At 39.5% G+C, this 23,836-nt stretch overlaps 1 protein-coding gene, 12 non-coding genes and 5 pseudogenes across 13 annotated transcripts in view; all 18 read left to right on the plus strand.

Moving 5' to 3' along the window:
* The window catches only part of LOC131357969 (condensin complex subunit 1-like), a 130,916-nt gene that overhangs the window by 22,166 nt on the left and 84,914 nt on the right, over positions 1-23,836 (plus strand). The window lies entirely within an intron of this gene.
* Positions 89-205, plus strand: LOC131358445 (5S ribosomal RNA). The gene has a single exon (XR_009205445.1). It is a non-coding gene; the product is annotated as a 5S ribosomal RNA (ribosomal RNA).
* On the plus strand, positions 1,488-1,602 carry LOC131358457 (5S ribosomal RNA). Its single transcript, XR_009205452.1, has one exon. It is a non-coding gene; the product is annotated as a 5S ribosomal RNA (ribosomal RNA).
* Positions 3,015-3,132, plus strand: LOC131358436 (5S ribosomal RNA). Its single transcript, XR_009205437.1, has one exon. It is a non-coding gene; the product is annotated as a 5S ribosomal RNA (ribosomal RNA).
* Positions 4,427-4,544, plus strand: LOC131358467 (5S ribosomal RNA; annotated as a pseudogene).
* Positions 5,837-5,945, plus strand: LOC131358500 (5S ribosomal RNA; annotated as a pseudogene).
* Positions 7,369-7,485, plus strand: LOC131358446 (5S ribosomal RNA). Its single transcript, XR_009205446.1, has one exon. It is a non-coding gene; the product is annotated as a 5S ribosomal RNA (ribosomal RNA).
* LOC131358458 (5S ribosomal RNA) lies at positions 8,796-8,912 on the plus strand. The gene has a single exon (XR_009205453.1). It is a non-coding gene; the product is annotated as a 5S ribosomal RNA (ribosomal RNA).
* Positions 10,209-10,326, plus strand: LOC131358449 (5S ribosomal RNA). The gene has a single exon (XR_009205449.1). It is a non-coding gene; the product is annotated as a 5S ribosomal RNA (ribosomal RNA).
* On the plus strand, positions 11,619-11,735 carry LOC131358460 (5S ribosomal RNA). The gene has a single exon (XR_009205455.1). It is a non-coding gene; the product is annotated as a 5S ribosomal RNA (ribosomal RNA).
* LOC131358463 (5S ribosomal RNA) lies at positions 13,039-13,157 on the plus strand (annotated as a pseudogene).
* LOC131358461 (5S ribosomal RNA) lies at positions 14,545-14,661 on the plus strand. Its single transcript, XR_009205456.1, has one exon. It is a non-coding gene; the product is annotated as a 5S ribosomal RNA (ribosomal RNA).
* Positions 15,987-16,103, plus strand: LOC131358448 (5S ribosomal RNA). Its single transcript, XR_009205448.1, has one exon. It is a non-coding gene; the product is annotated as a 5S ribosomal RNA (ribosomal RNA).
* On the plus strand, positions 17,397-17,515 carry LOC131358430 (5S ribosomal RNA). Its single transcript, XR_009205431.1, has one exon. It is a non-coding gene; the product is annotated as a 5S ribosomal RNA (ribosomal RNA).
* On the plus strand, positions 18,834-18,951 carry LOC131358510 (5S ribosomal RNA; annotated as a pseudogene).
* LOC131358466 (5S ribosomal RNA) lies at positions 20,250-20,367 on the plus strand (annotated as a pseudogene).
* LOC131358437 (5S ribosomal RNA) lies at positions 21,688-21,805 on the plus strand. The gene has a single exon (XR_009205438.1). It is a non-coding gene; the product is annotated as a 5S ribosomal RNA (ribosomal RNA).
* LOC131358462 (5S ribosomal RNA) lies at positions 23,111-23,227 on the plus strand. Its single transcript, XR_009205457.1, has one exon. It is a non-coding gene; the product is annotated as a 5S ribosomal RNA (ribosomal RNA).

Here is a 23,836-nt window from a genome sequence, read left to right on the forward strand (position 1 = left end):
TTTAAAATAAATCAAATAAAAAGAAAAGAAAAGAACGGAGTCATCTACATCGCACACTATAAAGAGCCCTTATTGAAAGTGCTCTCTCGCTACGGCCATACCACCCTGAGAACGCCCGATCTCGTCCGATCTCGGAAGCTAAGCAGGGTCGGGCCTGGTTAGTACTTGATGGGAGACCGCCTGGGAATACCAGGTGCTGTAAGCTTTTTCACCGCCAAAAGTCTCTACTGCAACTTTTCAAACTCAAAAACACCTTCAACTTGCATTCATTTATTACTACACAGAGATCACACACAGAGACACATGTGACAAAATCAACAAGCAATCAATCACCTCGACACAAATTCATGCTCAAATCACAGAATTATCCCTACCTTATTTATTTTCCACTTCATTCATTCATTCATTCATTCATTCATTCATTCATTCATTCATTCAAACAATCACTGTGATATTCCATTAAAATACAATTATTATTCTATTTTCTTATGAAGAAACTTTTTTTACATAAAGTTATTCATTTCGAGGGTGTATGTTTCTAGAATGGACGGACTTCACGTAGCAGATATCATAGTCACATTTCTTGATGATACCAATCTCGTGATTATTCTTTATTCGTGTATTTCGTTATTATTTTTAATTATTTTTCTTACTACTGCTACTTCTTCTACTATGATTCCTGTCCGTAACAGTCGTAGTAGTAGCATTTGCACTTATAACATGAGCTGCCTTAGATGCTCCAACAAACAATTGATGTTGCAGGTTTGTTCAGATTGTGTACAGTGTTCTTTATTTCTAGATATGTTCTGAAGTTTCCAATTCAAGCACTTGTGTAAAATCCCCTTTGATAGACTCGTCTAGCAAATGCTGTAAACGCAGAGAGAGAGAGAGAGAGAGAGAGAGAGCGCACGCACTCACGCCGCTCTCTCACTCGCCGCTGGAAGCCGGCCCCACTCTCCAGATCAGCTGGTGGCGGTAATGCGCCCAACTCCTGAACAAAGAAGAAGAGAGCAGACATGTGGCTCTTGTAGTTGTTATGCATTTAAATTGTTGCTCTGAATTGTTTTTAACGAAGTAATAATTGAAGCAAGAGAAGTATTTGTGGATGAAGTGGTAATAGCCTGTTCAAAGACACCTTACTTTCTCTCGCAGCAATCTTCTGTCTTATGTCAAGTGTTTTATTGATGTGGCATGAAAATAAAGCAAGAAGCTGAGATGCAGCGTGCAACGTGCCTGTTTAAATATTTTGTCAAATTAAGCAGAGTAAGATGTCATTAAGTGTTAGTAATCCCAAGAGGTGGAGAGGCGCTGTGGGTTGCAGGTGGTGAGACAGAAAGTTTGATATGGATGAAGCGGTTGTTCTCTCCACCCAACAGCAAACTGAGACGCGAATGAGTGACTTTAAAATAAATAAAATAAAAAGAAAAGAAAAGGAACGGAGTCATCTACATCGCACACTATAAAGAGCCCTCATTGAAACTGCTTTCGCTAACGGCCATACCACCCTGAGAACGCCCGATCTCGATCTCGGAAGCTAAGGAGGGTCGGGCCTGGTTAGTACTTGGATGGGAGACCGCCTGGGAATACCCGGTGCTGTAAGCTTTTTCACCGTCAAAAGTCTCTACTGCAACTTTTCAAACTCAAAACACCTTCAACTTGCATTCATTTATTACTACACAGAGATCACACACAGAGACACATCTGACAAAATCAACAAGCAATCAATCACCTCGACACAAATTCATGCTCAAATCACAGAATTATCCCTACCTTATTCATTTTCCACTTCATTCATTCATTCATTCATTCATTCATTCATTCATTCATTCATTCATTCATTCAAACAATCACTGTGATATTCCTTTAAACTACAATTATTATTCTATTTTCTTATAAAGAAACTTTTTTTACAGAAAGTTATTTATTTCGAGGCTGTATGTTTCTAGAATGGACGGACTTCACGTAGCAGATATCATAGTCACTTTTTTTACATAAAGTTATTTATTTCGGAGGGTGTATGTTTCTAGAATGGACGGACTTCACGTAGCAGATATCATAGTCACATTTCTTGATGATACCAATCTCGTGATTATTCTTTTATTCGTGAATTTCGTTATTATTTTTAATTATTTTTCTTACTACTGCTACTACTACTACTATGATTCCTGTCCGTAACAGTCGTAGTAGTAGCATTTGCACTTATAACATGAGTGTCTTAGATGCTCCAACAAACAATTGGATGTTGCAGGTTTGTTCAGATTGTGTAGTGTTCTTTATTTCTAGATATGTTCTGAAGTTTCCAATTCAAGCACTTGTGTAAAATCCCCTTTGATAGACTCGTCTAGCAAATGCTGTAAACGCAGAGAGAGAGAGAGAGAGAGAGAGAGAGAGAGAGAGAGAGAGAGAGAGAGAGAGAGAGACAGAGAGAGCGCACGCACTCACGCGCTCTCTCACTCGCTCCCGTTGGAAGCCGGCCCCACTCTCCAGATCAGCTGGTGGCGGTAATGCGTCCAACTCCTGAACAAAGAAGAAGAGAGCAGACATGTGGCTCTTGTAGTTGTTATGCATTTAGATTGTTGCTCTGAATTGTTTTTAACGAAGTAATAATTGAAGCAAGAAAAGTTTTTGTGGATGAAGTGGTAATAGCCTGTTCAAAGACACCTTACTTTCTCTCGCAGCAATCTGCTGTGTTATGTCAAGTGTTTTATTGATGTGGCATGAAAAGAAAGCAAGAAGCTAAGATGCAGATGCAACGTGCCTGTTTAAATATTTTGTCAAATTAAGCAGAGTAAGATGTCATTAAGTGTTAGTAATCCCAAGAGGTGGAGAGGCGCTGTGGGTTGCAGGTGGTGAGACAGAAAGTTTGATATGGATGAAGCGGTTGTTCTCTCCACCCAACAGCAAACTGAGACGCGAATGAGTGACTTTAAAATAAATCAAATAAAAAAAGAAAAGAAAAGAAACGGAGTCATCTACATCGTACACTAGAAAGAGCCCTTATTGAAACTGTTCTCGCTACGGCCATACCACCCTGAGAACGCCCGATCTCGTCCGATCTCGGAAGCTAAGCAGGGTCGGGCCTGGTTAGTACTTGGATGGGAGACCGCCTGGGAATACCAGGTGCTGTAAGCTTTTTCACCGTCAAAAGTCTCTACTGCAACTTTTCAAACTCAAAAACACCTTCAACTTGCATTCATTTATTACTACACAGAGATCACACACAGAGACACATGTGACAAAATCAACAAGCAATCAATCACCTCGACACAAATTCATGCTCAAATCACTGAATTATCCCTACCTTATTTATTTTCCACTTCATTCATTCATTCATTCATTCATTCATTCATTCATTCATTCATTCATTCATTCATTCAAACAGTCACTCGCATATTCCTTTAAACTACAATTATTATTCTATTTTCTAATTTAGAAACTTTTTTTTACATAAAGTTATTTATTTCGGAGGCTGTATGTTTCTAGAATGGACGGACTTCACGTAGCAGATATCATAGTCACATTTCTTGATGATACCAATCTCGTGATTATTCTTTTATTCGTGTATTTCGTTATTATTTTTAATTATTTTTCTTACTACTGCTACTACTACTACTATGATTCCTGTCCGTAACAGTCGTAGTAGTAGCATTTGCACTTATCACATGAGCGTCTTAGATGCTCCAACAAACAATTGGATGTTGCAGGTTTGTTCAGATTGTGTACAGTGTTCTTTATTTCTAGATATGTTCTGAAGTTTCCAATTCAAGCACTTGTGTAAAATCCCCTTTGATAGACTCGTTTAGCAAATGCCGTAAACGCAGAGAGAGAGAGAGGGGGGGAGAGAGAGAGCGCACGCACTCACGCCGCTCTCTCACTGGCTCGCTGGAAGCCGGCCCTCTCTCCAGTTCAGCTGGTGGCGGTAATGCGCCCAACTCCTGAACAAAGAAGAAGAGAGCAGACATGTGGCTCTTGTAGTTGTTATGCATTTAAATTGTTGCTCTGAATTGTTTTTAACGAAGTAATAATTGAAGCAAGAAAAGTATATGTGGATGAAGTGGTAATAGCCTGTTCAAAGACACCTTACTTTCTCTCGCAGCAATCTGCTGTATGTCAAGTGTTTTATTGATGTGGCATGAAAATAAAGCAAGAAGCTAAGATGCAGCGTGCAACGTGCCTGTTTAAATATTTTGTCAAATTAAGCAGAGTAAGATGTCATTAAGTGTTAGTAATCCCAAGAGGTGGAGAGGCGCTTGTGGGTTGCAGGTGGTGAGACAGAAAGTTTGATATGGATGAAGCGGTTGTTCTCTCCACCCAACAGCAAACTGAGACGCGAATGAGTGACTTTAAAATAAATCAAATAAAAAGAAAAGAAACGGAGTCATCTACATCAGACACTATAAAGAGCCCTTATTGAAAGTGCTCTCTCGCTACGGCCATCCCACCCTGAGACCGCGCGATCTCGTTCGATCTCGGAAGCTAAGCAGGGTCGGGCCTGGTTAGTTCTTGGATGGGAGACCGCCTGGGAATACCAGGTGCTGTAAGCTTTTTCACCGCCAAAAGTCTCTACTGCAACTTTTCAAACTCAAAACACCTTCAACTTGCATTCATTTATTACTACACAGAGATCACACACAGAGACACATGTGACAAAATCAACAAGCAATCAATCACCTCGACACAAATTCATGCTCAAATCACAGAATTATCCCTACCTTATTTATTTTCCACTTCATTCATTCATTCATTCATTCATTCATTCATTCATTCATTCATTCATTCAAACAATCACTCGCATATTCCATTAAAATACAATTATTATTCTATTTTCTTATGAAGAAACTTTTTTTACATAAAGTTATTCATTTCGGAGGGTGTATGTTTCTAGAATGGACGGACTTCACGTAGCAGATATCATAGTCACATTTCTTGATGATACCAATCTCGTGATTATTCTTTTATTCGTGTATTTCGTTATTATTTTTAATTATTTTTCTTACTACTGCTACTTCTTCTACTATGATTCCTGTCCGTAACAGTCGTAGTAGTAGCATTTGCACTTATAACATGAGCTCCTTAGATGCTCCACCAAACAATTGATGTTGCAGGTTTGTTCAGATTGTGTACAGTGTTCTTTATTTCTAGATATGTTCTGAAGTTTCCAATTCAAGCACTTGTGTAAAATCCCCTTTGATAGACTCGTCTAGCAAATGCTGTAAACGCAGAGAGAGAGAGAGAGAGAGAGAGAGAGAGTGCGCACGCACTCACGCCGCCTCTCACTCGCCGCTGGAAGCCGGCCCCACTCTCCAGATCAGCTGGTGGCGGTAATGCGCCCAACTCCTGAACAAAGAAGAAGAGAGCAGACATGTGGCTCTTGTAGTTGTTATGCATTTAAATTGTTGCTCTGAATTGTTTTTAACGAAGTAATAATTGAAGCAAGAGAAGTATTTGTGGATGAAGTGGTAATAGCCTGTTCAAAGACACCTTACTTTCTCTCGCAGCAATCTTCTGTCTTATGTCAAGTGTTTTATTGATGTGGCATGAAAAGAAAGCAAGAAGCTAAGATGCAGATGCAACGTGCCTGTTTAAATATTTTGTCAAATTAAGCAGAGTAAGATGTCATTAAGTGTTAGTAATCCCAAGAGGTGGAGAGGCGCTGTGGGTGGCAGGGGGTGAGAAAGAAAGTTTGATATGGCTGAAGCGGTTGTTCTCTCCACCCAACAGCAAACTGAGACGCGAATGAGTGACTTTAAAATAAATAAGATAAAGAAAGAAAAGAAGAGGGACAGAGTGATGTACATCGGACACTATAAAGAGCCCTCATTGAAACTGCTTTCTCGCTAACGGCCATACCACCCTGAGAACGCCCGATCTCGGAAGCTAAGGAGGGTCGGGCCTGGTTAGTACTTGGATAGGAGACCGCCTGGGAATACCCGGTGCTGTAAGCTTTTTCACCGTCAAAAGTCTCTACTGCAACTTTTCAAACTCAAAAACACCTTCAACTTGCATTCATTTATTACTACACAGAGATCACACACAGAGACACATCTGACAAAATCAACAAGCAATCAATCACCTCGACACAAATTCATGCTCAAATCACAGAATTATCCCTACCTTATTCATTTTCCACTTCATTCATTCATTCATTCATTCATTCATTCATTCATTCATTCATTCATTCATTCATTCAAACAATCACTCGCATATTCCTTTAAACTACAATTATTATTCTATTTTCTTATAAAGAAACTTTTTTTACAGAAAGTTATTTATTTCGGAGGCTGTATGTTTCTAGAATGGACGGACTTCACGTAGCAGATATCATAGTCACTTTTTTTTACATAAAGTTATTTATTTCGGAGGGTGTATGTTTCTAGAATGGACGGACTTCACGTAGCAGATATCATAGTCACATTTCTTGATGATACCAATCTCGTGATTATTCTTTATTCGTGAATTTCGTTATTATTTTTAATTATTTTTCTTACTACTGCTACTACTACTACTATGATTCCTGTCCGTAACAGTCGTAGTAGTAGCATTTGCACTTATAACATGAGCTGTCTTAGATGCTCCAACAAACAATTGATGTTGCAGGTTTGTTCAGATTGTGTAGTGTTCTTTATTTCTAGATATGTTCTGAAGTTTCCAATTCAAGCACTTGTGTAAAATCCCCTTTGATAGACTCGTCTAGCAAATGCTGTAAACGCAGAGAGAGAGAGAGAGAGAGAGAGAGAGAGAGAGAGAGAGAGAGAGAGAGAGAGAGAGAGAGAGAGAGAGCGCACGCACTCACGCGCTCTCTCACTGGCTCGCGTTGGAAGCCGGCCCCACTCTCCAGATCAGCTGGTGGCGGTAATGCGTCCAACTCCTGAACAAAGAAGAAGAGAGCAGACATGTGGCTCTTGTAGTTGTTGTGGCATTTAAATTGTTGCTCTGAATTGTTTTTAACGAAGTAATAATTGAAGCAAGAAAAGTTTTTGTGGATGAAGTGGTAATAGCCTGTTCAAAGACACCTTACTTTCTCTCGCAGCAATCTGCTGTGTTATGTCAAGTGTTTTATTGATGTGGCATGAAAAGAAAGCAAGAAGCTAAGATGCAGCGTGCAACGTGCCTGTTTAAATATTTTGTCAAATTAAGCAGAGTAAGATGTCATTAAGTGTTAGTAATCCCAAGAGGTGGAGAGGCGCTGTGGGTTGCAGGTGGTGAGACAGAAAGTTTGATATGGATGAAGCGGTTGTTCTCTCCACCCAACAGCAAACTGAGACGCGAATGAGTGACTTTAAAATAAATCAAATAAAAAAGAAAAGAAAAGAAACGGAGTCATCTACATCGCACACTATAAAGAGCCCTTATTGAAACTGTTCTCTCGCTACGGCCATACCACCCTGAGAACGCCCGATCTCGTCCGATCTCGGAAGCTAAGCAGGGTCGGGCCTGGTTAGTACTTGATGGGAGACCGCCTGGGAATACCAGGTGCTGTAAGCTTTTTCACCGCCAAAAGTCTCTACTGCAACTTTTCAAACTCAAAAACACCTTCAACTTGCATTCATTTATTACTACACAGAGATCACACACAGAGACACATGTGACAAAATCAACAAGCAATCAATCACCTCGACACAAATTCATGCTCAAATCACTGAATTATCCCTACCTTATTTATTTTCCACTTCATTCATTCATTCATTCATTCATTCATTCATTCATTCATTCATTCATTCATTCAAACAATCACTGTGATATTCCTTTAAACTACAATTATTATTCTATTTTCTTATTTAGAAACTTTTTTACATAAAGTTATTTATTTCGGAGGGTGTATGTTTCTAGAATGGACGGACTTCACGTGAGCAGATATCATAGTCACATTTCTTGATGATACCAATCTCGTGATTATTCTTTTTATTCGTGGTATTTCGTTATTATTTTTAATTATTTTTCTTACTACTGCTACTACTACTACTATGATTCCTGTCCGTAACAGCCGTAGTAGTAGCATTACCCCTTATACCATGTGCTCCTTAAATGCCCCAACAAACAATTGGATGTTGCAGGTTTGTTCAGATTGTGTACAGTGTTCTTTATTTCTAGATATGTTCTGAAGTTTCCAATTCAAGCACTTGTGTAAAATCCCTTTGATAGACTCGTCTAGCAAATGCTGTAAACGCAGAGAGAGAGAGAGAGAGAGAGAGAGAGAGAGAGAGAGCGCACGCACTCACGCCGCTCTCTCACTGGCTCGCTGGAAGCCGGCCCCTCTCTCCAGTTCAGCTGGTGGCGGTAATGCGCCCAACTCCTGAACAAAGAAGAAGAGAGCAGACATGTGGCTCTTGTAGTTGTTATGCATTTAAATTGTTGCTCTGAATTGTTTTTAACGAAGTAATAATTGAAGCAAGAAAAGTATATGTGGATGAAGTGGTAATAGCCTGTTCAAAGACACCTTACTTTCTCTCTCGCAGCAATCTTCTGTCTTATGTCAAGTGTTTTATTGATGTGGCATGAAAATAAAGCAAGAAGCTAAGATGCAGCGTGCAACGTGCCTGTTTAAATATTTTGTCAAATTAAGCAGAGTAAGATGTCATTAAGTGTTAGTAATCCCAAGAGGTGGAGAGGCGCTGTGGGTTGCAGGTGGTGAGACAGAAAGTTTGATATGGATGAAGCGGTTGTTCTCTCCACCCAACAGCAAACTGAGACGCGAATGAGTGACTTTAAAATAAATCAAATAAAAAAGAAAAGAAAAGAAACGGAGTCATCTACATCGTGACACTATAAAGAGCCCTTATTGAAAGTGCTTTCTCGCTACGGCCATACCACCCTGAGAACGCCCGATCTCGTCCGATCTCGAAGCTAAGCAGGGTCGGGCCTGGTTAGTACTTGGATGGGAGACCGCCTGGGAATACCAGGTGCTGTAAGCTTTTTCACCGCCAAAAGTCTCTACTGCAACTTTTCAAACTCAAAACACCTTCAACTTGCATTCATTTATTACTACACAGAGATCACACACAGAGACACATGTGACAAAATCAACAAGCAATCAATCACCTCGACACAAATTCATGCTCAAATCACAGAATTATCCCTACCTTATTTATTTTCCACTTCATTCATTCATTCATTCATTCATTCATTCATTCATTCATTCATTCAAACAATCACTGTGATATTCCTTTAAACTACAATTATTATTCTATTTTCTTATTAAGAAACTTTTTTTACATAAAGTTATTTATTTCGAGGGTGTATGTTTCTAGAATGGACGGACTTCACGTAGCAGATATCATAGTCACATTTCTTGATGATACCAATCTCGTGATTATTCTTTATTCGTGTATTTCGTTATTATTTTTAATTATTTTTCTTACTACTGCTACTACTACTACTATGATTCCTGTCCGTAACAGTCGTAGTAGTAGCATTTGCACTTATAACATGAGCTGCCTTAGATGCTCCAACAAACAATTGGATGTTGCAGGTTTGTTCAGATTGTGTACAGTGTTCTTTATTTCTAGATATGTTCTGAAGTTTCCAATTCAAGCACTTGTGTAAAATCCCCTTTGATAGACTCGTCTAGCAAATGCTGTAAACGCAGAGAGAGAGAGAGAGAGAGAGAGAGAGAGAGAGAGAGAGAGCGCACGCACTCACGCCGCTCTCTCACTGGCTCGCTGGAAGCCGGCCCCACTCTCCAGTTCAGCTGGTGGCGGTAATGCGCCCAACTCCTGAACAAAGAAGAAGAGAGCAGACATGTGGCTCTTGTAGTTGTTATGCATTTAAATTGTTGCTCTGAATTGTTTTTAACGAAGTAATAATTGAAGCAAGAAAAGTATTTGTGGATGAAGTGGTAATAGCCTGTTCAAAGACACCTTACTTTCTCTCGCAGCAATCTGCTGTCTTATGTCAAGTGTTTTATTGATGTGGCATGAAAATAAAGCAAGAAGCTAAGATGCAGCGTGCAACGTGCCTGTTTAAATATTTTGTCAAATTAAGCAGAGTAAGATGTCATTAAGTGTTAGTAATCCCAAGAGGTGGAGAGGCGCTGTGGGTTGCAGGTGGTGAGACAGAAAGTTTGATATGGATGAAGCGGTTGTTCTCTCCACCCAACAGCAAACTGAGACGCGAATGAGTGACTTTAAAATAAATCAAATAAAAAGAAAAGAAAAGAAACGGAGTCATCTACATCGCACACTATAAAGAGCCCTTATTGAAACTGTCTCGCTACGGCCATACCACCCTGAGAACGCCCGATCTCGTCCGATCTCGGAAGCTAAGCAGGGTCGGGGCTGGTTAGTACTTGGATGGGAGACCGCCTGGGAATACCAGGTGCTGTAAGCTTTTTCACCGTCAAAAGTCTCTACTGCAACTTTTCAAACTCAAAAACACCTTCAACTTGCATTCATTTATTACTACACAGAGATCACACACAGAGACACATGTGACAAAATCAACAAGCAATCAATCACCTCGACACAAATTCATGCTCAAATCACAGAATTATCCCTACCTTATTTATTTTCCACTTCATTCATTCATTCATTCATTCATTCATTCATTCATTCATTTATTCATTCAAACAATCACTCGCATATTCCTTTAAACTACAATTATTATTCTATTTTCTTATTAAGAAATTTTTTTACATAAAGTTATTTATTTCGGAGGGTGTATGTTTCTAGAATGGACGGACTTCACGTAGCAGATATCATAGTCACATTTCTTGATGATACCAATCTCGTGATTATTCTTTTATTCGTGTATTTCGTTATTATTTTTAATTATTTTTCTTACTACTGCTACTACTACTACTATGATTCCTGTCCGTAACAGTCGTAGTAGTAGCATTTGCACTTATAACATGAGCGCCTTAGATGCTCCAACAAACAATTGATGTTGCAGGTTTGTTCAGATTGTGTACAGTGTTCTTTATTTCTAGATATGTTCTGAAGTTTCCAATTCAAGCACTTGTGTAAAATCCCCTTTGATAGACTCGTCTAGCAAATGCTGTAAACGCAGAGAGAGAGAGAGAGAGAGAGAGAGAGAGAGCGCACGCACTCACGCCGCTCTCTCACTGGCTCGTTGGAAGCCGGCCCCTCTCTCCAGTTCAGCTGGTGGCGGTAATGCGCCCAACTCCTGAACAAAGAAGAAGAGAGCAGACATGTGGCTCTTGTAGTTGTTATGCATTTAAATTGTTGCTCTGAATTGTTTTTAACGAAGTAATAATTGAAGCAAGAAAAGTATATGTGGATGAAGTGGTAATAGCCTGTTCAAAGACACCTTACTTTCTCGCAGCAATCTTCTGTCTTATGTCAAGTGTTTTTTTGATGTGGCATGAAAATAAAGCAAGAAGCTAAGATGCAGCGTGCAACGTGCCTGTTTAAATATTTTGTCAAATTAAGCAGAGTAAGATGTCATTAAGTGTTAGTAATCCCAAGAGGTGGAGAGGCGCGTGTGGGTTGCAGGTGGTGAGACAGAAAGTTTGATATGGATGAAGCGGTTGTTCTCTCCACCCAACAGCAAACTGAGACGCGAATGAGTGACTTTAAAATAAATCAAATAAAAAGAAAAGAAAAGAAACGGAGTCATCTACATCGCACACTATAAAGAGCCCTTATTGAAAGTGCTTTCTCGCTACGGCCATACCACCCTGAGAACGCCCGATCTCGTCCGATCTCGAAGCTAAGCAGGGTCGGGCCTGGTTAGTACTTGGATGGGAGACCGCCTGGGAATACCAGGTGCTGTAAGCTTTTTCACCGCCAAAAGTCTCTACTGCAACTTTTCAAACTCAAAACACCTTCAACTAGCAATCATTTATTACTACACAGAGATCACACACAGAGACACATGTGACAAAATCAACAAGCAATCAATCACCTCGACACAAATTCATGCTCAAATCACAGAATTATCCCTACCTTATTTATTTTCCACTTCATTCATTCATTCATTCATTCATTCATTCATTCATTCATTCATTCATTCAAACAATCACTGTGATATTCCTTTAAACTACAATTATTATTCTATTTTCTTATTTAGAAACTAATTTTTACATAAAGTTATTTATTTCGGTGGGTGAATGTTACTTGAAGGGACGGACTTCTCGTAGCAGATATCATAGTCACATTTCTTGATGATACCAATCTCGTGATTATTCTTTTATTCGTATTTCGTTATTATTTTTAATTATTTTTCTTACTACTGCTACTACTACTACTATGATTCCTGTCCGTAACAGTCGTAGTAGTAGCATTTGCACTTATAACATGAGCGTCTTAGATGCTCCAACAAACAATTTGATGTTGCAGGTTTGTTCAGATTGTGTACAGTGTTCTTTATTTCTAGATATGTTCTGAAGTTTCCAATTCAAGCACTTGTGTAAAATCCCCTTTGATAGACTCGTCTAGCAAATGCTGTAAACGCAGAGAGAGAGAGAGAGAGAGAGAGAGAGAGAGAGAGAGAGAGCGCACGCACTCACGCCGCCTCTCACTGGCTCGCTGGAAGCCGGCCCCACTCTCCAGTTCAGCTGGTGGCGGTAATGCGCCCAACTCCTGAACAAAGAAGAAGAGAGCAGACATGTGGCTCTTGTAGTTGTTATGCATTTAAATTGTTGCTCTGAATTGTTTTTAACGAAGTAATAATTGAAGCAAGAAAAGTATTTGTGGATGAAGTGGTAATAGCCTGTTCAAAGACACCTTACTTTCTCTCGCAGCAATCTGCTGTCTTATGTCAAGTGTTTTATTGATGTGGCATGAAAATAAAGCAAGAAGCTAAGATGCAGCGTGCAACGTGCCTGTTTAAATATTTTGTCAAATTAAGCAGAGTAAGATGTCATTAAGTGTTAGTAATCCCAAGAGGTGGAGAGGCGCTGTGGGTTGCAGGTGGTGAGACAGAAAGTTTGATATGGATGAAGCGGTTGTTCCCTCCACCCAACAGCAAACTGTAACGGGAATGAGTGACTTTAAAATAAATCAAATAAAAAAGAAAAGAAAAGAAACGGAGTCATCTACATCGCACACTATAAAGAGCCCTTATTGAAACTGCTTTCTCGCTAACGGCCATACCACCCTGAGAACGCCTCGATCTCGTCCGATCTCGAAGCTAAGGAGGGTCGGGCCTGGTTAGTACTTGGATGGGAGACCGCCTGGGAATACCAGGTGCTGTAAGCTTTTTCACCGCCAAAAGTCTCTACTGCAACTTTTCAAACTCAAAACACCTTCAACTTGCATTCATTTATTACTACACAGAGATCACACACAGAGACACATCTGACAAAATCAACAAGCAATCAATCACCTCGACACAAATTCATGCTCAAATCACAGAATTATCCCTACCTTATTTCATTTTCCACTTCATTCATTCATTCATTCATTCATTCATTCATTCATTCATTCATTCATTCATTCAAACAATCACTGCATATTCCTTTAAACTACAATTATTATTCTATTTTCTTATAAAGAAACTTTTTTTTTACAGAAAGTTATTTATTTCGAGGCTGTATGTTTCTAGAATGGACGGACTTCACGTAGCAGATATCATAGTCACTTTTTTACATAAAGTTATTTATTTCGGAGGGTGTATGTTTCTAGAATGGACGGACTTCACGTAGCAGATATCATAGTCACATTTCTTGATGATACCAATCTCGTGATTATTCTTTTATTCGTGAATTTCGTTATTATTTTTAATTATTTTTCTTACTACTGCTACTACTACTACTATGATTCCTGTCCGTAACAGTCGTAGTAGTAGCATTTGCACTTATAACATGAGCGTCTTAGATGCTCCAACAAACAATTGGATGTTGCAGGTTTGTTCAGATTGTGTACAGTGTTCTTTATTTCTAGATATGTTCTGAAGTTTCCAATTCAAGCACTTGTGTAAAATCCCCTTTGATAGACTCGTCTAGCAAATGCTGTAAACGCAGAGAGAGAGAGAGAGAGAGAGAGAGAGAGAGAGAGAGAGAGAGCGCACGCACTCACGCGCTCTCTCACTCGCTCAGTTGGAAGCCGGCCCCACTCTCCAGATCAGCTGGTATGTAATGCGCCCAACTCCTGAACAAAGAAGAAGAGAGCAGACATGTGGCTCTTGTAGTTGTTATGCATTTAAATTGTTGCCCTGAATTGTTCTTAACGAAGTAATAGATGAAGCAATAAAAGATTATGTGGATGAAGTGGTAATAGGCTGTTCAAAGACACCTTGCTTAGGTGTCGCAGCAATCTGCTGTGTTATGTCAAGTGTTTTATTGATGTGGCATGAAAATAAAGCAAGAAGCTAAGATGCAGATGCAACGTGCCTGTTTAAATATATTGTCAAACTAAGTATAGTAAGATGTCATTAACTGTTAGTAATCCCAAGAGGTGGAGAGGCGCTGTGGGTTGCAGGTGGTGAGACAGAAAGTTTGATATGGATGAAGCGGTTGTTCTCTCCACCCAACAGCAAACTGAGACGCGAATGAGTGACTTTAAAATATATCAAATAAAAAGAAAAGAAAAGAAACGGAGTCATCTACATCGCACACTATAAAGAGCCCTTATTGAAACTGTTCTCGCTACGGCCATACCACCCTGAGAACGCCCGATCTCGTCCGATCTCGAAGCTAAGCAGGGTCGGGCCTGGTTAGTACTTGGATGGGAGACCGCCTGGGAATACCAGGTGCTGTAAGCTTTTTCACCGTCAAAAGTCTCTACTGCAACTTTTCAAACTCAAAACACCTTCAACTTGCATTCATTTATTACTACACAGAGATCACACACAGAGACACATGTGACAAAATCAACAAGCAATCAATCACCTCGACACAAATTCATGCTCAAATCACAGAATTATCCCTACCTTATTTATTTTTTCCATTCATTCATTCATTCATTCATTCATTCATTCATTCATTCATTCATTCATTCATTCAAACAATCACTGCATATTCCTTTAAACTACAATTATTATTCTATTTTCTTATTTAGAAACTTTTTTTACATAAAGTTATTTATTTCGAGGCTGTATGTTTCTAGAATGGACGGACTTCACGTAGCAGATATCATAGTCACATTTCTTGATGATACCAATCTCGTGATTATTCTTTTTATTCCTGTTTTTCGTTATTATTTGTAAGTATTTTTCTTACTACTGCTACTACTTCTACGATGATTCCTGTCCGTAACAGTCGAAGTAGAAGCACTTACACTTATCACACGAGCTGCTTAGATGCTCCAACAAACAATTGGATGTTGCAGGTTTGTTCAGATTGTGTACAGTGTTCTTTATTTCTAGATATGTTCTGAAGTTTCCAATTCAAGCACTTGTGTAAAATCCCCTTTGATAGACTCGTCTAGCAAATGCTGTAAACGCAGAGAGAGAGAGAGAGAGAGAGAGAGAGAGAGAGAGAGAGAGAGAGAGAGAGAGAGAGAGCGCACGCACTCACGCCGCTTCTCTCACTGGCTCGCTGGAAGCCGGCCCTCTCTCCAGTTCAGCTGGTGGCGGTAATGCGCCCAACTCCTGAACAAAGAAGAAGAGAGCAGACATGTGGCTCTTGTAGTTGTTATGCATTTAAATTGTTGCTCTGAATTGTTTTTAACGAAGTAATAATTGAAGCAAGAAAAGTATATGTGGATGAAGTGGTAATAGCCTGTTCAAAGACACCTTACTTTCTCTCGCAGCAATCTTCTGTCTTATGTCAAGTGTTTTATTGATGTGGCATGAAAATAAAGCAAGAAGCTAAGATGCAGCGTGCAACGTGCCTGTTTAAATATTTTGTCAAATTAAGCAGAGTAAGATGTCATTAAGTGTTAGTAATCCCAAGAGGTGGAGAGGCGCGTGTGGGTTGCAGGTGGTGAGACAGAAAGTTTGATATGGATGAAGCGGTTGTTCTCTCCACCCAACAGCAAACTGAGACGCGAATGAGTGACTTTAAAATAAATCAAATAAAAAAAAGAAAAGAAACGGAGTCATCTACATCGCACACTATAAAGAGCCCTTATTGAAAGTGCTCTCTCGCTACGGCCATACCACCCTGAGAACGCCCGATCTCGTCCGATCTCGGAAGCTAAGCAGGGTCGGGCCTGGTTAGTACTTGATGGGAGACCGCCTGGGAATACCAGGTGCTGTAAGCTTTTTCACCGCCAAAAGTCTCTACTGCAACTTTTCAAACTCAAAAACACCTTCAACTTGCATTCATTTATTACTACACAGAGATCACACACAGAGACACATGTGACAAAATCAACAAGCAATCAATCACCTCGACACAAATTCATGCTCAAATCACAGAATTATCCCTACCTTATTTATTTTCCACTTCATTCATTCATTCATTCATTCATTCATTCATTCATTCATTCATTCATTCATTCAAACAATCACTGCATATTCCTTTAAACTACAATTATTATTCTATTTTCTTATTAAGAAACTTTTTACATAAAGTTATTTATTTCGAGGGTGTATGTTTGTAGAATGGACGGACTTCACGTAGCAGATATCATAGTCACATTTCTTGATGATACCAATCTCGTGATTATTCTTTTATTCGTGTATTTCGTTATTATTTTTAATTATTTTTCTTACTACTGCTACTACTACTACTATGATTCCTGTCCGTAACAGTCGTAGTAGTAGCATTTGCACTTATAACATGAGCTGCCTTAGATGCTCCAACAAACAATTGGATGTTGCAGGTTTGTTCAGATTGTGTACAGTGTTCTTTATTTCTAGATATGTTCTGAAGTTTCCAATTCAAGCACTTGTGTAAAATCCCCTTTGATAGACTCGGCTAGCAGATGTTGTAAGCGCAGAGAGAGAGAGAGAGAGAGAGAGAGAGAGAGAGCGCACGCACTCACGCCGCTCTCTCACTGGCTCGCTGGTAGCCGGCCCCTCTCTCCAGTTCAGCTGGTGGCGGTAATGCGCCCAACTCCTGAACAAAGAAGAAGAGAGCAGACATGTGGCTCTTGTAGTTGTTGCGGCATTTAAATTGTTGCTCTGAATTGTTTTTAACGAAGTAATAATTGAAGCAAGAAAAGTATTTGTGGATGAAGTGGTAATAGCCTGTTCAAAGACACCTTACTTTCTCTCGCAGCAATCTGCTGTCTTATGTCAAGTGTTTTATTGATGTGGCATGAAAATAAAGCAAGAAGCTAAGATGCAGCGTGCAACGTGCCTGTTTAAATATTTTGTCAAATTAAGCAGAGTAAGATGTCATTAAGTGTTAGTAATCCCAAGAGGTGGAGAGGCGCGTGTGGGTTGCAGGTGGTGAGACAGAAAGTTTGATATGGATGAAGCGGTTGTTCTCTCCACCCAACAGCAAACTGAGACGCGAATGAGTGACTTTAAAATAAATCAAATAAAAAGAAAAGAAACGGAGTCATCTACATCGCACACTATAAAGAGCCCTTATTGAAACTGCTCTCGCCTACGGCCATACCACCCTGAGAACGCCCGATCTCGTCCGATCTCGGAAGCTAAGCAGGGTCGGGCCTGGTTAGTACTTGGATGGGAGACCGCCTGGGAATACCAGGTGCTGTAAGCTTTTTCACCGTCAAAAGTCTCTACTGCAACTTTTCAAACTCAAAAACACCTTCAACTTGCATTCATTTATTACTACACAGAGATCACACACAGAGACACATGTGACAAAATCAACAAGCAATCAATCACCTCGACACAAATTCATGCTCAAATCACAGAATTATCCCTACCTTATTTATTTTCCACTTCATTCATTCATTCATTCATTCATTCATTCATTCATTCATTCATTCATTTATTCATTCAAACAATCACTCGCATATTCCTTTAAACTACAATTATTATTCTATTTTCTTATTAAGAAACTTTTTTTTTACATAAAGTTATTTATTTCGGAGGGTGTATGTTTCTAGAATGGACGGACTTCACGTAGCAGATATCATAGTCACATTCCTTGATGATACCAATCTCGTGATTATTCTTTTATTCGTGTATTTCGTTATTATTTTTAATTATTTTTCTTACTACTGCTACTACTACTACTATGATTCCTGTCCGTAACAGTCGTAGTAGTAGCATTTGCACTTATAACATGAGCGTCTTAGATGCTCCAACAAACAATTGGATGTTGCAGGTTTGTTCAGATTGTGTACAGTGTTCTTTATTTCTAGATATGTTCTGAAGTTTCCAATTCAAGCACTTGTGTAAAATCCCCTTTGATAGACTCGTCTAGCAAATGCTGTAAACGCAGAGAGAGAGAGAGAGAGAGAGAGAGAGAGAGAGAGAGAGCGCACGCACTCACGCCGCTTCTCTCACTGGCTCGCGTTGGAAGCCGGCCCCACTCTCCAGTTCAGCTGGTGGCGGTAATGCGCCCAACTCCTGAACAAAGAAGAAGAGAGCAGACATGTGGCTCTTGTAGTTGTTATGCATTTAAATTGTTGCTCTGAATTGTTTTTAACGAAGTAATAATTGAAGCAAGAAAAGTATATGTGGATGAAGTGGTAATAGCCTGTTCAAAGACACCTTACTTTCTCTCGCAGCAATCTTCTGTCTTATGTCAAGTGTTTTATTGATGTGGCATGAAAATAAAGCAAGAAGCTAAGATGCAGCGTGCAACGTGCCTGTTTAAATATTTTGTCAAATTAAGCAGAGTAAGATGTCATTAAGTGTTAGTAATCCCAAGAGGTGGAGAGGCGCGTGTGGGTTGCAGGTGGTGAGACAGAAAGTTTGATATGGATGAAGCGGTTGTTCTCTCCACCCAACAGCAAACTGAGACGCGAATGAGTGACTTTAAAATAAATCAAATAAAAAAAGAAAAGAAAAGAAACGGAGTCATCTACATCGTACACTATAAAGAGCCCTTATTGAAACTGTTCTCTCGCTACGGCCATACCACCCTGAGAACGCCCGATCTCGTCCGATCTCGAAGCTAAGCAGGGTCGGGCCTGGGTAGTACTTGGAAGAGAAGCCGCCGGGGAGTAGCAGGTGCTGTAAGGTCTTTCACCGCCAAAAGTCTCTACTGCAACTTTTCAAACTCAAAACACCTTCAACTTGCATTCATTTATTACTACACAGAGATCACACACAGAGACACATGTGACAAAATCAACAAGCAATCAATCACCTCGACACAAATTCATGCTCAAATCACAGAATTATCCCTACCTTATTTATTTTCCACTTCATTCATTCATTCATTCATTCATTCATTCATTCATTCATTCATTCATTCAAACAATCACTGTGATATTCCTTTAAACTACAATTATTATTCTATTTTCTTATAAAGAAACTTTTTTTACATAAAGTTATTTATTTCGGAGGGTGTATGTTTCTAGAATGGACGGACTTCACGTAGCAGATATCATAGTCACATTTCTTGATGATACCAATCTCGTGATTATTCTTTTATTCGTGTATTTCGTTATTATTTTTAATTATTTTTCTTACTACTGCTACTACTACTACTATGATTCCTGTCCGTAACAGTCGTAGTAGTAGCATTTGCACTTATAACATGAGCTGCCTTAGATGCTCCAACAAACAATTGGATGTTGCAGGTTTGTTCAGATTGTGTACAGTGTTCTTTATTTCTAGATATGTTCTGAAGTTTCCAATTCAAGCACTTGTGTAAAATCCCCTTTGATAGACTCGTCTAGCAAATGCTGTAAACGCAGAGAGAGAGAGAGAGAGAGAGAGAGAGAGAGAGAGCACGCACTCACGCCGCTCTCTCACTGGCTCGCTGGAAGCCGGCCCCTCTCTCCAGTTCAGCTGGTGGCGGTAATGCGCCCAACTCCTGAACAAAGAAGAAGAGAGCAGACATGTGGCTCTTGTAGTTGTTATGCATTTAAATTGTTGCTCTGAATTGTATTTAAAGAAGTAATAATTGAAGCAAGAAAAGTTTTTGTGGATGAAGTGGTAATAGCCTGTTCAAAGACACCTTACTTTCTCTCGCAGCAATCTTCTGTCTTATGTCAAGTGTTTTATTGATGTGGCATGAAAATAAAGCAAGAAGCTGAGATGCAGCGTGCAACGTGCCTGTTTAAATATTTTGTCAAATTAAGCAGAGTAAGATGTCATTAAGTGTTAGTAATCCCAAGAGGTGGAGAGGCGCGTGTGGGTTGCAGGTGGTGAGACAGAAAGTTTGATATGGATGAAGCGGTTGTTCTCTCCACCCAACAGCAAACTGAGACGCGAATGAGTGACTTTAAAATAAATCAAATAAAAAAGAAAAAGAAAAGAAACGGAGTCATCTACATCGTACACTATAAAGAGCCCTTATTGAAACTGCTTTCGCTAACGGCCATACCACCCTGAGAACGCCCGATCTCGTCCGATCTCGAAGCTAAGCTGGGCCGGGCCTGGTTAGTTCTTGGATGGGAGACCGCCTGGGAATCCCAGGTGCTGTAAGCTTTTTCACCGCCAAAAGTCTCTACTGCAACTTTTCAAACTCAAAAACACCTTCAACTTGCATTCATTTATTACTACACAGAGATCACACACAGAGACACATGTGACAAAATCAACAAGCAATCAATCACCTCGACACAAATTCATGCTCAAATCACAGAATTATCCCTACCTTATTTATTTTCCACTTCATTCATTCATTCATTCATTCATTCATTCATTCATTCATTTATTCATTCAAACAATCACTCGCATATTCCTTTAAACTACAATTATTATTCTATTTTCTTATTAAGAAACTTTTTTTACATAAAGTTATTTATTTCTGAGGCTGTATGTTTCTAGAATGGACGGACTTCACGTAGCAGATATCATAGTCACATTTCTTGATGATACCAATCTCGTGATTATTCTTTTATTCGTGTATTTCGTTATTATTTTTAATTATTTTTCTTACTACTGCTACTACTACTACTATGATTCCTGTCCGTAACAGTCGTAGTAGTAGCATTTGCACTTATCACATGAGCTGCCTTAGATGCTCCAACAAACAATTGGATGTTGCAGGTTTGTTCAGATTGTGTACAGTGTTCTTTATTTCTAGATATGTTCTGAAGTTTCCAATTCAAGCACTTGTGTAAAATCCCCTTTGATAGACTCGTCTAGCAAATGCTGTAAACGCAGAGAGAGAGAGAGAGAGAGAGAGAGAGAGAGAGAGAGAGAGAGAGAGACAGAGAGAGCGCACTCACGCGCTCTCTCACTCGCTCGCTGGAAGCCGGCCCCACTCTCCAGTTCAGCTGGTGGCGGTAATGCGCCCAACTCCTGAACAAAGAAGAAGAGAGCAGACATGTGGCTCTTGTAGTTGTTATGCATTTAAATTGTTGCTCTGAATTGTTTTTAACGAAGTAATAATTGAAGCAAGAAAAGTATATGTGGATGAAGTGGTAATAGCCTGTTCAAAGACACCTTACTTTCTCTCGCAGCAATCTGCTGTGTTATGTCAAGTGTTTTATTGATGTGGCATGAAAATAAAGCAAGAAGCTAAGATGCAGCGTGCAACGTGCCTGTTTAAATATTTTGTCAAATTAAGCAGAGTAAGATGTCATTAAGTGTTAGTAATCCCAAGAGGTGGAGAGGCGCGTGTGGGTTGCAGGTGGTGAGACAGAAAGTTTGATATGGATGAAGCGGTTGTTCTCTCCACCCAACAGCAAACTGAGACGCGAATGAGTGACTTTAAAATAAATCAAATAAAAAAAGAAAAGAAAAGAAACGGAGTCATCTACATCGTACACTATAAAGAGCCCTTATTGAAACTGTTCTCTCGCTACGGCCATACCACCTTGAGAACGCCCGATCTCGTCCGATCTCGGAAGCTAAGCAGGGTCGGGCCTGGTTAGTACTTGGATGGGAGACCGCCTGGGAATACCAGGTGCTGTAAGCTTTTTCACCGCCAAAAGTCTCTACTGCAACTTTTCAAACTCAAAAACACCTTCAACTTGCATTCATTTATTACTACACAGAGATCACACACAGAGACACATGTGACAAAATCAACAAGCAATCAATCACCTCGACACAAATTCATGCTCAAATCACAGAATTATCCCTACCTTATTTATTTTCCACTTCATTCATTCATTCATTCATTCATTCATTCATTCATTCATTCATTCATTCAAACAATCACTGTGATATTCCTTTAAACTACAATTATTATTCTATTTTCTTATTAAGAAACTTTTTTTACATAAAGTTATTTATTTCGAGGGTGTATGTTTCTAGAATGGACGGACTTCACGTAGCAGATATCATAGTCACATTTCTTGATGATACCAATCTCGTGATTATTCTTTTATTCGTATTTCGTTATTATTTTTAATTATTTTTCTTACTACTGCTACTACTACTACTATGATTCCTGTCCGTAACAGTCGTAGTAGTAGCATTTGCACTTATAACATGAGCTGTCTTAGATGCTCCAACAAACAATTGGATGTTGCAGGTTTGTTCAGATTGTGTACAGTGTTCTTTATTTCTAGATATGTTCTGAAGTTTCCAATTCAAGCACTTGTGTAAAATCCCCTTTGATAGACTCGTCTAGCAAATGCTGTAAACGCAGAGAGAGAGAGAGAGAGAGAGAGAGAGAGAGAGAGAGAGAGAGCGCACGCACTCACGCGCTCTCTCACTGGCTCGCGTTGGAAGCCGGCCCCTCTCTCCAGTTCAGCTGGTGGCGGAAATGCGACCAACCCCTGAACAAAGAAGAAGAGAGCAGACATGTGGCTCTTGTAGTTGTTATGCATTTAAATTGTTGTTCTGAATTGTTTTTAACGAAGTAATAATTGAAGCAAGAAAAGTATTTGTGGATGAAGTGGTAATAGCCTGTTCAAAGACACCTTACTTTCTCTCGCAGCAATCTTCTGTCTTATGTCAAGTGTTTTATTGATGTGGCATGAAAATAAAGCAAGAAGCTGAGATGCAGCGTGCAACGTGCCTGTTTAAATATTTTGTCAAATTAAGCAGAGTAAGATGTCATTAAGTGTTAGTAATCCCAAGAGGTGGAGAGGCGCTGTGGGTTGCAGGTGGTGAGACAGAAAGTTTGATATGGATGAAGCGGTTGTTCTCTCCACCCAACAGCAAACTGAGACGCGAATGAGTGACTTTAAAATAAATCAAATAAAAAAGAAAAGAAAAGAAACGGAGTCATCTACATCGCACACTATAAAGAGCCCTTATTGAAACTGCTTTCGCTACGGCCATACCACCCTGAGAACGCCCGATCTCGTCCGATCTCGAAGCTAAGCAGGGTCGGGCCTGGTTAGTACTTGGATGGGAGACCGCCTGGGAATACCAGGTGCTGTAAGCTTTTTCACCGCCAAAAGTCTCTACTGCAACTTTTCAAACTCAAAACACCTTCAACTTGCATTCATTTATTACTACACAGAGATCACACACAGAGACACATGTGACAAAATCAACAAGCAATCAATCACCTCGACACAAATTCATGCTCAAATCACAGAATTATCCCTACCTTATTTATTTTCCACTTCATTCATTCATTCATTCATTCATTCATTCATTCATTCATTCATTCATTCATTCAAACAATCACTGCATATTCCTTTAAACTACAATTATTATTCTATTTTCTAATTTAGAAACTTTTTTTACATAAAGTTATTTATTTCGGAGGCTGTATGTTTCTAGAATGGACGGACTTCACGTAGCAGATATCATAGTCACATTTCTTGATGATACCAATCTCGTGATTATTCTTTTATTCGTGTATTTCGTTATTATTTTTAATTATTTTTCTTACTACTGCTACTACTACTACTATGATTCCTGTCCGTAACAGTCGTAGTAGTAGCATTTGCACTTATCACATGAGCGTCTTAGATGCTCCAACAAACAATTGGATGTTGCAGGTTTGTTCAGATTGTGTACAGTGTTCTTTATTTCTAGATATGTT

The sequence above is a fragment of the Hemibagrus wyckioides genome, linkage group LG08 (assembly GCF_019097595.1).
Source record: "Hemibagrus wyckioides isolate EC202008001 linkage group LG08, SWU_Hwy_1.0, whole genome shotgun sequence".
Lineage (NCBI taxonomy): Eukaryota > Metazoa > Chordata > Actinopteri > Siluriformes > Bagridae > Hemibagrus > Hemibagrus wyckioides.